Source organism: Cygnus olor, chromosome 1, assembly GCF_009769625.2.
Source record: "Cygnus olor isolate bCygOlo1 chromosome 1, bCygOlo1.pri.v2, whole genome shotgun sequence".
NCBI classification, from domain to species: Eukaryota; Metazoa; Chordata; class Aves; order Anseriformes; family Anatidae; genus Cygnus; species Cygnus olor.
In genome coordinates, this window is record NC_049169.1 from 132,234,001 (window position 1) to 132,249,884 (window position 15,884).

General features: G+C 38.2%; 1 protein-coding gene across 4 annotated transcripts in view; it reads right to left on the reverse strand.

The window, feature by feature from the left end:
- The window catches only part of TBL1X (transducin beta like 1 X-linked), a 199,478-nt gene that overhangs the window by 131,731 nt on the left and 51,863 nt on the right, over positions 1-15,884 (reverse strand). For 3 of the 4 annotated variants that reach the window (XM_040534016.1, XM_040534041.1, XM_040534024.1), the window contains exon 2: positions 12,994-13,066. The exons of the other annotated variant lie outside the window; for it this stretch is intronic. The gene's annotated coding sequence lies outside the window, so the exon portion shown is untranslated. The remainder of the gene's footprint in view (positions 1-12,993; positions 13,067-15,884) is intronic. 4 annotated transcript variants of the gene reach the window in all.

Consider the following 15,884-nt stretch of genomic DNA (forward strand, 5'->3'; position numbering starts at 1 on the left):
GTATACATGCATCGCAGCATTTTTTAATATCTTTTATTTTGGAATGCAGGATATCATAAGTTTAAGAGAAGAAAGTCCACTCACTCCACTAAAATTCAAAGTATGTAAAACCACAGTTCTCTCAATCATGTCATCTGTGCTAGAAATACCACTCTTTTTTTTTTTCTTTTTTTTTTTTTTTTTGCCACAGGACTATTACACTGTGTGCAGGTGGTAATATCTAAAAATATATCATGGAAGACATATGTAAAACTAAACTACTCCTTTTTTGTTGTAAACTCTAAGTACGAATGAACCCATATTGATCTACCTTGTACCTTTTGGCACCAGAGTTTTTCTCATCAGGCCTGCAGCCCTTGTGCTGAAACACAGTTTCCAGAAAGAAAGCGTACAGTTCCTCGCACCTGTTTCATACATCACACTAGATAGAATGGCTTGATCTCTTCCAGGAAGGAGCTCAGTGGTGTAGCAAGGAGTCAGACAAGCACCATATGGGCAGAAGTGAGGGAAGACAAAAGCGAGGGTCGAACCAGTGCTCTCAGCAGCGGCAAGAGTTGCACTGGCTCAGCTGTGTTGTCTAATCAAGTATTCTAAATCAATTAAGACTGAAGCTAATTTGTACGCATGATTCTTTGTATTTCTAAATGAACCTAAATATTCCACAGGAATATTCCATACGGTTTAATTCCTGTAGTACATGGACAGAAACCTATGACTGACCGAGCTCATTAGCCATGAAAGCATGGAGTTTCAGCAGGCAAGCTTTTTTCTAGCAATATAAAACCTGAGTAGGGAATGAGTGAATACCTTCCTATCCTATAAAACAATGCTACCTAACATTAGAGGATTTTTCAGTTAACAATAACGATGTTATTACAGTTGTTTGGAACTGTCATCAGATCTGAGCTCCAGCCTGTTAAAATATTTCAGTAACAACAACAACAAAAAACATTTATTGACATCAGTCATCTTCATTGTAAGAACACAAACATTCATATGTACTTCTCACAGGTTTGCTAGGAATCCTACATTTCTTAGAGGTTTTACAGAAAACGGAAAACCACTTTCTCTAACTGGACTGAATTTCCACCAATTTTTGTTTGGGCGGTGATATTCAAGCAGTGACAGCTTAGCTGCAGACACCCACCAAAGTACTTCTCCTGTCTGCCTACCCTGCCTCTCGGCACCAGTGGCTGAGCCACTCACCACTAGATTGCCCAAAACTGCAATTTATAGCACATTCTACTCAGGCTGGAATTAGCAGCAGTCTGCTTTGAAAAGGTGCACAGTAAACTAAAGCGTTTCAGCAGTGACTCAGCGTTGTGTATTAATAGCCAGCCTAGGCTTATTTAAGACTACCATTGCCATGTGCCTGGGATACGAGTTGGATCAGGCTGTTGATCAGACTGAAAGCTCATCTTGCAAATAAAATCATTTTTTCAGCATTGTGCACCAGCACAATTATAGAGCCAACATCGGGAGCAGGGGGTCAAGGATAAGGGTTGGGCAGGACAGTCCATTTTGCAGCAGCCTGCATTTATGTTGGCAGAGGTCAACCATGGAAGGAGCCGGCTCCCCTTTGCCCACAGAAGGAAGTGGAGGGTGCAAGGACAGAGAGCTGTGGGCAGCAGCAGCTCACCCCTGCTGTGCCATCCCTCCTCCATGAACAGATGCTGCAGTTGTGAAGAACGAGACCTCCAAGCAAGTCTTTATACCTACCATATAAAATGAGCAGAACAGAAAACAGTGCTTAAAAGAACCACTTACACTCATCCTGCATGCATATGAATACCTGTGTGTAGAAACGAAGAGAACAGGCTCCAGATACACAAGAACAAAACCAAACAACAACAAAAGCAGTCCTGTAGTATGCTTTTGGTCTAATTGGAAAGTACAAGGTGGTGAGAAATAGAAAAAGTCACCATAATCTGATTAGCTGTGTAATTACGACTAAACTGAGAGATCAATGAGAGAAACAATAAGGAGTTTTTTTTCAGTGTGGTACGCTCGAGAGAAAACGGGAAATCTGGTGGAAATCTAATGGGATAAAGTAACAGATGGTAGGTAGACACCATGGGGACATGGAATATGTTTAAAGATGATACTGGCTAACAGTATGATTAAGAGGATGCGCAATATTACAATGCACTGAGTTGAACAATAATGTAAGTAATAAGGCCATGAGAATCTTAATATACTAAGTTTCATTGACATTTACAGACTAGGTTAGACTTACTTTTATAAACATCTATGGGAAAAACACTCAAGAAAAAGACCAAGCTCTAGGTAATGCAAGTAACTAGGATATTAAAAGGAATGGCTCTTGTCCTCCTCTTCACAAACGTGGCAAAAAATGGTCCACAAATATGACACAGGATATTACACAAAAGATGAGCAATTGAGTTAATTATCAAAGATATAAAAATAAATAATGAACTCAATGTGCAGGGGAAAAAAAAAAAAAAACACACCTTGAGCTATGTTTCTGGAAACAACTTAGCAGAACAAGCTTGCTTAGCAGAACAAGCAAGTGGAACAGTGCAAACCACCGTCACGTGGGTTACCCAAATCCTACCTGACAGGACATCTTTCTAGCCGGCCTGTAAGGACTCCAGGCAAAACAATAGTGCAATCCTCAACCATTTCTTCAACCATAAATACGTTAGTAACTTCCAGCACAATCTTCCACATAACCTGCTTCTCTTCCAGTTGGTACACAGGCAGGAGTACAGCTTACGATCTATAAGCTGAACACACAAGCAGGTCAACTCAAGGCAGCCTCGCGTGCTCAGGCAACGCTTTCAATTTTCTCTTGGGTATACTGTCAAAGTTTGCTATACTAGCCTCGTGAAACTGTGGTGGTCCTGTGCCTTCCAAATATTTGCCAACAATTAAATAATACCTATAAACGATACAGTCCAGCTGTAGAACTGCTTATGTCTCAGTAAAATAAATAACTGTATATATAAACTCCAAACATATACAGATGGATACATACATACATACAATACAGAGAGAGAGTGTTAAATGGAGTAGATATAAACAAATGGTATAAAAAGATATAAACCAATGCTGCATTATTATAAGCCAGTTATTTATGTAGATTTATTTTAAAATATGTCTGATTGCATTTATAGCACTGATGAATACAACAGTAACGCACTAAACGTTATTAAACACTTAAACTAAAATTCCCCCTTGATCATCCCTCACAACCACTCTGATTCTGTTTTACCACCCAGAAAAAGAATAACCACACGACCTGAAGGTCAGAAAATTCTTACTCTGGTATGAGAACCAACTAAATTTCCAAAAGCAGGGGCCTCTCCCAGGCACAATCCTGCTTTCAGTCCTCCCATCTCAAATTGGCACTAATTTAAATTAGAGACTGGTAGCTTTAGCACTTCAGCTGATGTCAATTACCATTATATCACGTAAAGCACTCCCTGAAGTAATCAGGAACCAAGCTGCTTATGGAAATAGTACAAAAACCACATCAGGAATGAAATAGAAGCCAGTACACAGCAGAGATATAACCAGACCCTCTGCAAGAAAAAAAAAAAAAAGATTTAAATGGGCAGCTATGGGCAGCTGCGTTCTGCATCAGCAGAATTACAGCCATTTCTGTGGCTTTAAGGTGCATAGAGAGGTCACTGTCTTCTCCAGATTGGATTACCGTGAAGCCAATGGATAACAACTACAGCAAGGAAGCAACTGGGTGCTGGACTGCCTTAAAACAGCTGAGGAGAAACAGAATAAGCCAAAATGATGCTGGCTCTGGCGCAGCTTCTGAGAGGGCACAGTCCCCTACTTCACTCACAGCTGGCTCATGAAAACTTCTCAGTGTTCTTAAGATCATTAAAGCCCAGTAAACCAACCCCTCAAACACAGATTATTTTTTTTATCCTAGTGCAGACAAACGGTGAGAGGCAAAGAGCTTGGGCCCACTTAAGGGAGATGTAAGAACCAAGAACATGCACTCAGGAAGCCTAAATTGTACCAGCAATCTTGCTTTGTTGACAAAGCCTTGTGTCTCTTCTCGGTACCCCACCTAAATAGCTTTTGCTCAGGTACAAAATATTTTAAGGATGCTTAAACTAGTTTCCATAACTCATCATTTAGAGCAAGCTTACTCAACTGAGGAACCAGCCAAAGTCATTCAGGGACCACCTTACACTTACTGCAAGGGTAGATATAGATAGGCTTCCTGGCATCCTTCCATCCTACAATTTCCTACAGCTATTACACTGATGATTCAAATCTAATTTTAACAAGCAAGCAAGCTTTCTGCTGTCAGCAACCATTGTTCCAAGACAGAAGGAAAATACTTTAAACACATTTTCGTGCCTTTCAACATCTGCATTTTTGTATTGCTTTTGTTCCTGGAGAGGGGCACAGAAAAGAAAAATAAGGGAAGCACTTCCCCAGGTAGGGAGGGTAATATATTAGTGCTGTCACTTTTTATTTCCTAAACAAGCTTAATTTTTTCTAAACAATCCATGGGCAGGAGAAGGGTTTTGTTCCTTTAACTAACTAATGCTTTAAAAGTCCCGGTACAATAACAAAGCAAGTTTCAAAAACATATTCCCCTAGGATAACATAATGTTTTTGTTTCAAGAACAAACAAATAAACAAACAAGCATTTTCTACATCTTTGGTAAAATTGAATCCCAGACAGCCATCCTATTTATGTTTTTAAGTAACAAGTTTTATGCATCTCTTTACAGCTAAGTTTGTGTATAAATGAAATTCCTCCACCAGTTTAGGAAGGAACTAAGAATGTACATCATTCTGCTCAACCTCACATGAGGAGATCATTCACCATGTTTCTAAATATTCACATAAGAGATCAGAAAAAGCAAAAGAATTTGCATATGCTTTTGCATATTTTCAGATAGCTTTCAAAGCAAGGTCAACATGGAGTAATGAAGAGCTGGGTTCATTAGTTGTACAGCAAAAGACAAAGTCCCATCTCACGTGCAATGGCAGTGAAAAGTTTGAAGATATAAGTTGGGTAAGGTATTCATGGAACATAATTAATTCTGAAGACAATGGTAGAAGCTTTCCTCTAATATAACCTAAGCATGGTTCCAATAACCAAGGATAAGATAACAAAATGCACAGAAAAGTCTTCATGATAAGGAAGAAACTGCCTGATTTGCTCTGAGTTACAGTACAATCAAGTTAGGTATGTGGCACATCCTGATGTGTGTATCGTGTTATTTTAATATCTTAAAATACGAAATTAAAGCTGTCTGCAAGTCTCTTGACAAAACAAACACCATACCGGGGTGCTGAAGGTGCTTCCTTTACTCAGAATTCATACCATAGAAGGATATTGATACATTGGAAAGGGAAATACTGAATAGCATTTCACACTTTAACAGGTATAGAAAACATTACCTGCGTAACGCACTGCCTTGTTATTACTGCCAGCGTAAAATACAATGCTATATTCACTGAATGGCAGTAGTCAAAACATGGGTGATCAAATGTGGCAGTCCTCTTCGACTTTATGGAACCCGTGCAAGGTATTTCATTTGATCTCTTTGCTCAAGTCAGTCACATTTGCTATTCATTCACATTCAGCACGTTATCAATCTGAAAAAGCTAAGATACATCATTCCCTGTTTTCTTCCAATCTCTGTGGGATTTAGTCTTCTACAGAATTATTGCCGTAAATAAAATGTTGCGTTTAGAGTGTCTGTAATACTGCCAGCCAATTCCACTGTAGATAAAGGTCAAGGGTAAAATTATAAAAACCACAACAGTTTTTTGAATTCTTTATGTGAAACATCAGTGCCGAACAAGTGCCAAACATCCAAGTGAACTTTGAAACTTTGAACATCGGTCAGTACTTACAGAGGTAACTTTAGGAGCAGGAAAATTACTGTATTATTTCTTCAGGTTTTTTGTACAGTGACTACTGTGTGGTGACTGTCCAACAGAAACATATGGCTAACTAAATAATCTAAATAATCTGCATATATACGGAGACAACCTCTAACTGAAAGATCTTCAGAAGCACAAAGACCAAAAGAGACCAGTATTATCTAACTGGGTTTCCTCAATAATGCAAGTTGTTTTTTTCTTTGTTTGTTTGTTTTTAACTCAAAGATGCAATTCTTGCATTAAAATTAACTTTGAAAGAAATCTGTATTTAAGAATTTAATCTGAATGGGATGCAGAAATGTCAGCTAATGATGAACTCCTCATCTCAATTTCAACAATTTACCAACTTAAATAGCTACGAATATTGGGGGAATAGCAGAATCTGTTTCCTGTTTGAACTCTACCGTTAGTTTATTTCTGATGCATCTTTTTATTTTCATATCTTCCAAACAAAAGAGCCTTCTCATGTCATACATCTTCACATGCTCATTACCAGATGATGATTACTTCTCAATTTCAGTCTCTACTTGACAAAACAGATTGGATTATACCAATTTCCTACTAGGAAGATGAGCTCCTCCAGAGCTCCCAAACTCCTTCCCCAGTAAGTCCAAATGCCCTGAATTCCAGCTGTCAAGTACGAGTGCTGCTCCTACACATTGCACCTTTGCTGCACTTCCATACTAGTTACATATCATTCATTCCATATGGATAATACAAATACACCATTTATTTGTTGTCTTGCAATTATATACCAAAACTCCGTAGTTAATTTTGACCAAATCACTGAATGGTGGCGTTAGATGCAAGTTGTACAATATGATGCAGTGTACGTACCTTGAGGTACACAAGTGAAAAATTTTGAAGGAGCTTTAGATATTATGGGTTTGCAGATCAGGAAGAAAAGACATCACTTCGCTGTTCCTCATTACTGTCTTTATTTATAACTGAGTAGCCTAATGTGAAATAATGAATTGAGGAGCATAGTAAGAAAACTAACTACCTTTTAAAACTGCCTGGAGACCTGGAGTAGGGGACCAGACAGAGAAAAAATGCTGGCATTTAGTTCCAAACAAGGATGCTCAGAAATTGCTCACCACAGCTTTTTCCAGTGATTAAAACCCAAGCTAAGAACTGCTGAGTTTTGCTTGCAAATTCAGCTAGCGTTTTCAGGACAGGACACAGGACAGCCTTCTGCAAAAGTGGTCAAATACTCAAGCATGTGTTATCATCATATAGTATTAGCAGAGACAGATCTGGACACCTGGTTTCAAAGCAAAGGATCTGAGTCCACTGCTCTGCTCATCACAGATGAGCACACAAACCACTAGGCTATTTCGGACTGGTACTCAATATTTACTAGACTGTTGCATTGACTAGGTGTTGCAAAGAACAATTTGTATGGGTTAAAAATGACAAAATAAGAGAAAGGAGGGTAATAATTTACAAATATCTGAAGGAGGAATCTGCATAGCAGAAAAAGGAGGGCATTTTCTATCAGATATGGAAACTCAGGAATAAAGGGAAGGATGTCTTTTTTACAAGGGAAAATGGTGAGTGACTTAGCAAGAAGTTGTTCTGGAGAAGAACAACTGTTGGCCTGTGGAAAAATTGCTAGAGGGCATACTGCAAAGCTACTGCTGGACAAAATAATGGCAAATGCACTGATGGAAACAATCCTGAATCCACAAGGCAGAATGCCTCAGGTGCTGTATAAGAACGGTTCCCAGTTTGCCTATCTCTGTACAGTACCTCTCTGGTACTGTAACTGAGATATATTGCCCCAAAAAATTAGCTGCCTTTTAATATAATCCTAATGTACTTTATTACTGATTTTAACAGGCTTTAATGGGAGGAAGCATATATTCAATTATTTTATTACATGCTTTGAATATAAATGGTGAGCATCTGCACTCTAGTTTACATCTTCCGTCCTCACCCTCTCATAAAAAAAGCCCAGGCACGTTTTAGAATCGAAAGTGGCTCTCCCCACCCCTCGCCGCTTTCTTGGCTGGTTTGCTGGGATCTATATATCCAATCTAATTATTTTGATTCCCATTTCCAACCCTATCAGTGGTGCAGTGGTGCAAGAAATCAAAATGCCAGTCTCCTGAATGTGTTAGAACCTAAAAGCTAACAGCTCCTCATTTGCAGAGGCATCACTGTGTGGCCCAAAGCCCCTATCATCATACAATTTATGTTCAGCGTTCTGGATGTGACTTGAGAGGGTTTTCCCAGTGTACCGATACTGAGCATTTCATATAACATTTCAGATGCTACAGTGTGTTGCATCATCTTGTTCTGTCACAACATAACTGACTCTAACAAACACCCGCAATGCTTCAGTTTAGATTTTGTCTCTTTTTGAACACTTAATTCCTTCTTCTTTGTTATTTTCCCCTTTGTTTTCTTAAAAGGGAAAAAAATAGGATGACATAAGCTTGTCTTCTCTTAAGTGATCAGAAATAAGAGTCAGCAACACTCCTGCCAAAACACCCGCTATCCTTGCAAATCAGGGGGATCATATGTTGCTCACTAGCTGAAGTCCCCTGGGGGTCTTTTCCCTGACTATATGCTTTTCCCCTCTTGAATTACAATCTTACTTAAATTACTAATGCCTCAGCGCCACCAAAATATTCCCATTCATTTCCACAGCTTTTACAAATATGATAATATGATTTGTGTTTAAATATAAGCGTCACCGATTTACTTTTTATTATGAATATCGTATGTTTGGCAAGCTGTCTGACCTTCCTTATGATGATGAATGCTGCAGCAAACAATTTGCTGTATCTTTAAAGAAATGGCCAATTCAATTACATTATGCCAGAAGCTTTCAAATCCCTCTCTGCCAAACGTCTTTGCTATATCCTGCCACAGACAGCCCATTTGTATTCCAGCACAGTAGGACACTTGTTTTATTGAAGCATACAGTTCTAGTTAGGTACTATCAACAGAGCGCTATTTCAGTTCTCCAGCTCTGTGTTCCCTTCTGCCCCCTCCAGCCTCGGTTATTAGGATTTTCAATTTTACTGACCAAACGTGTGTGCATTACTAATTACATGCCTGAAATCTAGTAGTTATCGACTGCTACAACAAAATACATTAGTGACCAATTACAGGAGTTCTTGGCAGCAATGGTTATCATTTTAGTGGATTTAATCATTGCACTTAAAGTGAAGCTTGAGATTCCCTTTGAGATTACACCACTAATTGCTTCTGTTTTGCCAGTTACTGCATGAGCTGGTTTGCAAAAAGGATCACTAAAGATGCTTTCATAATATCAAAAAGCAGCAAACACATCAAGCATCCTGTAATGAGCCCCCCCCCCCATAAATCCACAGCGTAAATTTGTTCATACCACAATGCCAATCTCCTATACATGTCCCCCTTGTCATCCTCCCTTTCCTTCTCATTTCTCGTTATTTGGGCAAACAGCAGCAGTAAGCTGCACTGCTGCTCACATGAAGTGTGTGTTACCGTAGACACACAATCATTTATTTAAACAGTTAGTGAGAACATTTCACCTATTTAAGAAAAAAATAAATCATTTTTTCCCTCCCCTCCTGTGCTTGAAGAGACAATAGTAATTGTTACTGTTATTATGACAGAAGATTTGAATGCTCTTAGACTTTTAGGAAAACAGAACAAAACAAAACAAACAAAAAACAAACAGGTAAATACGTGGCTTATTAGATGCACAATATCTTCATAATAGGCATCCACTCTCCAGGAATCCCTAAAAACCCACTCCCCCCCCAAAGGAATTTGTAATGTAACATATTGTTCTTTAAAAGCCCACGGCTACCTCCAGATCCCCACTAGTGATGAATTATCTGGTTTACAGCCTCATAAAGCAGAAGTGTCTATATATTTTAATGATGAGGCCAACCACAGGACTTTTGTACCTTTCAAATTCAGTGATATACAACTTTCCAAACACCACTGAAAAGCTGTGACACTTGGCTTCAGGCAACTAAGACAAGGAGATATAATTTCATTAACATTTTAGGTCAGATCAAAATAAGTTGTCTTTCAAAGACAGAAAGCATGGGGGAAGGTTGCAAGTACAATTCTATTAGCTGTCTGAGAACATATTATTTAATAAATAAAATTGTTTAAATAAATTTGGTTTCTTTTTAACAGAATTTCAGCTGTTGAAGCTTTCCATTACTCAAACGCCACTTTCCAGCCAAAGAAGCCCTCTGAAAACTATATATATTAAAAAACCTCAACGAAAAATTGCTCGTAAGATTAAACAACCTTCTAGAATTGTCTCATCATACATCAACCTTTTTAAATTTCAGTGGATTCTAAGTTGATACATCTCTAATTAGAAACTTAATCAATCTCCGTGAGAAAGATATTGTAGAGAAAGCATTTTAAACCCCCAGAGACTTCTTGACTATTTTTCATGCTAATGGAACAGCAGAGCATATGATATCTTTAAAAACTGTCAGAAACATACAATATGATTTACAAAAATAACAACAATCTCCCTGAGGTTAACTGCTCAATAAGCTGAAGAGCTTTATCCTACAGCATCAACAGGCTCTATCAGTCAGCTTCACTTCAGCCCATAAACTAAGGTACAGAACATTACCTAACAACCCCTGAAAAATAACACAATACAGTACATGGAGACTTGCGTCACTGACACGTTTCATGTTGTTTCACACCAAGACGCAGATTTCCACAAAGCCGAAGATCTTTTCAGAACACCAGGCACAAGGGCTGCTGCACGGAAATGCTTTCAAAAGCATGGCCAGTTCATTTCCATGCTCAACTGAGAAAATCTTGCCTTGGGGCTCTCAATTTCTACTCTTTATGAGGACAAATGTAAGTGATGCAGTAACTACAAATAACTGGCAAATGATAAACTGGATAAAACACCTAAATTAGAGTAGAGATCAACCTCATATTCATAAAGGCATAGACTATACAGTTTAACTAGATTATCTCCATCTGTTGGTCCAATAGTTCTTGACTTCTGCCTTCCTCAAACAGCAATTAAGGACAATTCTGCCTTCTTCAAACAACAATTATGTACAATTTCCAAGTAAAAAGTGACAGAAAATTGACAAGATCTCTTTTTCATCCAAGAGCCAGTACCCTTACAAATACTCGAGCCCAGCAGCAGAATGACCACCTTTCTTTTGCATGGAAAAGTTCCTTTTTCACATACACAACCACAAAATTTAAATTGCAATTCCAAAAGGACTGCAATTGCACCTGGAATTTCTAGCGCTACCTTCAAAATGACAAAGCAGGAACAAGACAGAAGAAGAAAATATTCTTGAAATGAACAGCTGAACGTATGTAGCACCCGAAATACAAAAGGTCAGGAAATACCTGCCTTTCATCACTGTCAAAAGCAATAGGCTAAAATATGCAGAGTAGGACTGATAACACAGGAAATAAATGAAAACATTTGCTGTGCGTTAGTACAAAAGTTAAAAGAAGCAAGGCAAAAAGCTCTCTCAAAGGTCCCTGCTGGATTTAAAACAGAGCTGTTGAGCCAATTTCAATTTAAAAACATGCCATTATCATTTAAGAACACCAAGTTTCTCTCCTTTAATAAACCTTACACCTGTTCACTAGAGTTCATGGTCCCAGTTCCTACAACCGTGCACAATGAGTGTGAGTTTGACGAGGCACATTTTTCGCAGGAACCAGAACTTCGGTGAGAACAACAAATGCACCAGAAAGCAGCCAGTTACTTCTAATAATGTCTCAGGCATTATTTGTGATTCAATATCTAACTTACAAATCAAAGAATGATAATGCAGAAGGCAGACATGAAACATTTCCAATTTGTAAATGAATTATAAGTCTTACGTGTGTATGGCTTACAAAGCCTAGTACATTTTAAGGTACATTTTTATTTCTCTTTAATATCAAAACCAATGAAGGATACTTTTTTTTGGTCTTCTATTCTACTGCAAAGAGAAAAACACGCTGAATACTATGGCAAAATGTAATATACTTTTTATGCAGTGACATGACAGATACCAGTCTATAAGTTCAGCACAAGAACATGATTAAACCACAGAACAGATTTGGAATAAAATGCACTGATAACAAGATCAGATTAAATTGAGCGACTCTCAGCTGAGAAATAGTTTGTAAAATTTAATACCAGTAAGAATATTCAACTTACTGAAGTCTTACGAAACTAAAACTAATTCTTTTAACGTGATAAATGCCAGCAGGAAGAAAGGCTTCAGCTCTGGCAATTGTTTCAGAAAACTCGATTAACTTGCCCATTATTAAAAATACGTTAACAGTAGAAAGAAGTTTCATGCTATACTGTATTTATCTACTCATTAAATTACATGTATTTCATATAATAACATATATGAATAAATAAATACATTAAATAATAAAACAAAGTACCTTTTTGACATGTAAAATAATTTATTGTAACCAAAATAATGCTTGGATTGCCAGGAATGGAAGCGAGGCGGATAACTGCTATAGCTGAAACTGCTACAACTCTTTTTTTCCTGCCTTTTGAGAAACCTGTGTAGGTTGGGTTTGGAACTGTTGGCCACCTTCCAATGCCTCGGAAGGTCTGTCACATGCCCCATCAAAACTGATGAAGAAAATCTCTCTTTGTCCTATTTTAATGGTAGCTAATTCACCCCTTGCAAAACAACCATATTAAGCCACTGCGAGGTCCTCTTCTTAGCCTTCATCCTCTGATGGCCTCATACTTAACCTGGCCTCTTGTTAGGACTTCAATCCTTCTGAACCTCAGTGCCCCATAATGATTGCAACTCACAAGTTTGAGTTTAAGAAACAGAGAGGTCACTCAAATTCAGCATTTAGTCTCCAGATAAATAGCTGAAAAGGCAAAATACCAGAATCTTGCATATAATCTACATTTAATTTTATGGAGGCTTTAAGGGTAGGAATAAAAAGTACTGAAGGTTGTATGCTGCATTGCATATAGCTAGCCCTACTACTTCTAGTATTTTTCAATCCAAAAGCTAAGGTACAGTCTCAATTTACACTTTGCAAGTAGACGAGAAGATGCTGAAAAACAGTCAACAGTTTTAACATTTTGTAAAGCTGATTTCCAGCTAAATGTTCACTTACTCAGGTGCAAGTACAGTCAAGCTCCCCAGTTTCCCCCAGATTTTCCCTTCAGGCCAGTTTTATCCTTAGGTACCTAGGGGAAAAAAAAATCAATTTACGTAACTCCTCTTAGGTTCATCTCTTGATTATATAAACTATTATGACCCAACATTATCAGCAATTAAAAAGTTTTCTAACAGGATTATTTCCCATCAGTTGGTTTAACCAGGAGGAAACTCAGAGCTTTTTTTCCTCTGCAGAAAGACCGTTTTTTACTTGACCAGGTTTTTATGACTTAGCACAGCCTTAAATGAAAGAGTTTTCTGTGAGAAACCTTATGTAAATTCAACCTCGTAGAAGGCGGGATTGCATGATTTAGGTACGTTTCATCACTTGTTTTTAGGAGTACAAACAGAAAGCAACACAGTTAAGGCTTTGTTAGCCACAGATTTAAGCTACCTTAAAGCTGTTAACATGTGACAAGAAAACCCTACATATTCAATTGCCACTTTAAAAACTGAAAGAAGGTTTGTGTACAGGTGTGCTGTCACTTAGTTAAAGAGGAGCTCAAAAAATAAAGTTACTCTACTTTCTCCTGGCACTAGTATGGATTAAAGAACCATTCCAAAATGTGCTATTCAACCATATGGAATCAATTTTTGCAGACATATGGAGTTCCAATTAAATAAGTGTGGCTTTACTGACACAAAAGTCCACCTGCACATATTCAAATTTTCCAGAATTAGACCATCTAATTTAGACCAGCCCATCTAACAATAACAGCGTAGAAAAGCAATGTATTTGATATAACACAACAACCAAAGCAATTCTCTCTAAATAGTAATTACTGCCTAACTTTTTACCATGGTCAGAATATAACCAAATTAAAAAGAAAACAAACATGGAACTAGTTTCCCTAAAGCACAATTCAAATTACATCAGGTCAAAAGAAAATTATTTTTAATTTTCTCCATCATGCAAGTAAATATATCATCCTAAAAGTAAGCAAGGTACTCTCTTTCAAAGAAGAATTTACTAGAAGTCATTGGAAATTTCAAAACCAACTGCAACTATACTTCCTAGTTTTTAAGTTTTGTTTGCATATTGTGCATCCAGCTTTTCCCAGGATAAGTATATGGAAAGCGTACATTAAATAAATAAATAAATAAAGTCAGCAAGCTATATATAAGCCCTCAAAACTGTAAGTCTCAAAACAAGAAAGGTGTCTGATGAGGTGGAAACTAACATTTTTAAGGCAAAACCTATGTAAGTCCAAATTTTTATTTTTATTTTTTAAGTAGTCCTAGTTAATTGGTTCATATCCAGTCTTTTTATTAGGAGATGAGGTGCAATTTCCTTCCACTGTACCCACCTCACTCAGTGAACAGAGTAGGCAGAAGAAAACAGTACTGAAAATCTTCACGTTAACTGACTTACATATGGTCATGGCACAGCTCTATGATTTATCTGCTCTGGGTTCCCACAGAGCTTCTCTTTGCTACTGCCATGATACTGCAGTCCCCTGTGAGGTACCACATATGACCCCCATAGACTTGGAACTTAAAGAATGAAACTTTTGAGTTGAGAGTATTACAAACCTTAGCATTCAACCAAATATTTCTAAAAGTCATTTATTAGAGCACCTAGCATTATACATTTTTTTAATTCTCTGCGGAAGTTGTAGTCATCTGCCTTAACTAGGTGATGCACCTTTCATTTCTTGTAGCACATTGTCCCATTCACTACCTATCCCAAAGCTTCTACAACAAATTAAAGCAATTTTCCAAAGACCTGTCTCCTTTGCTACACAGTCTTCATACACTTGTGCTCCTGCAAAAAGACCTTATAATTCTGAGATCATATAACTTATAACCACGTTATAACATCCAAGGCGGCGCAGTTACCAAGGTCTAGACAACCTTAATTCTTCACTTTCCCAGCTCTGCAGCGCTTGCTCTTCGTAGCTCAATGTTCTTCAAGACAGCTTTCTGAGCTTGGTTTAACTCCCAGCTCTGTTAAGGAAAGCAGCCACCAAGCAGGAGAAGTTCCATTTTGCTCACTCAGATTCTCCCCCAGAACTTGGCCACCTCTCCTCACCCAAGCTGTACCAGCACCAACCCATGGGGCAATCACCACCACCTGCATCACACTCCCTGTGATCAGGCTCAGCCTTGCGTATCTGATCTCAGTCCTGTCTTCCTGCCTCTTTAGAATAGCTGCTTTGCTCTCATCCACTTCATTACATGACATATTGCTCCCTGCCCTCCCGCCAACCAGAATCTCATTCCCATTAGTTTCCAGCTCTCAGGCACTACCTTTCCTTTTAATCTTAGCATCATCTCTCAGCCTTCTGTCCCCTCCACCGATAGATCTGAGTGTTCTTTCACACTGCTTTTTACTTTCCAGTGGCTTTCCCACTGTTTTACTCTCCCTCTCACCCTTCTGCACTTCCCTCTTGCCCTACCTAAATTTTCAGATTTATTCTCAACAGCTGACTATCTTTCCCTTACTTCCTTTTCCTGGCTCCTACATAGTGATTCACATGCCATAGCTATGGCTGCTGTGCTCCATGCTGGAGTCACTTCCAGTGATGGGTGTTAAATAGATCTGCACCAGAGCTGCTTATGTGCAGGAACGCTTAATTTGAGGATCCCAGGAGACAAGCCAAAGCAGCAGTGCTGTCTGTGAAGAGGTAGAATTTTGGGCACTTAAATCCTTTACTATGGAAAAACAGAGACAACTATATATACTTAGATGTTGGGGTAGCTATATGAAGGTTTTGTGGATTGCAGGTACTTCAGTCTTGATGTTAAATTAACACAATCTCAACTTTAAAATTAAAAAAAAACAGTAATTTATCTCATTATCCTCCATTTGTACAGTGACCCCTCCAAAAAAAAAAATTAGACTGA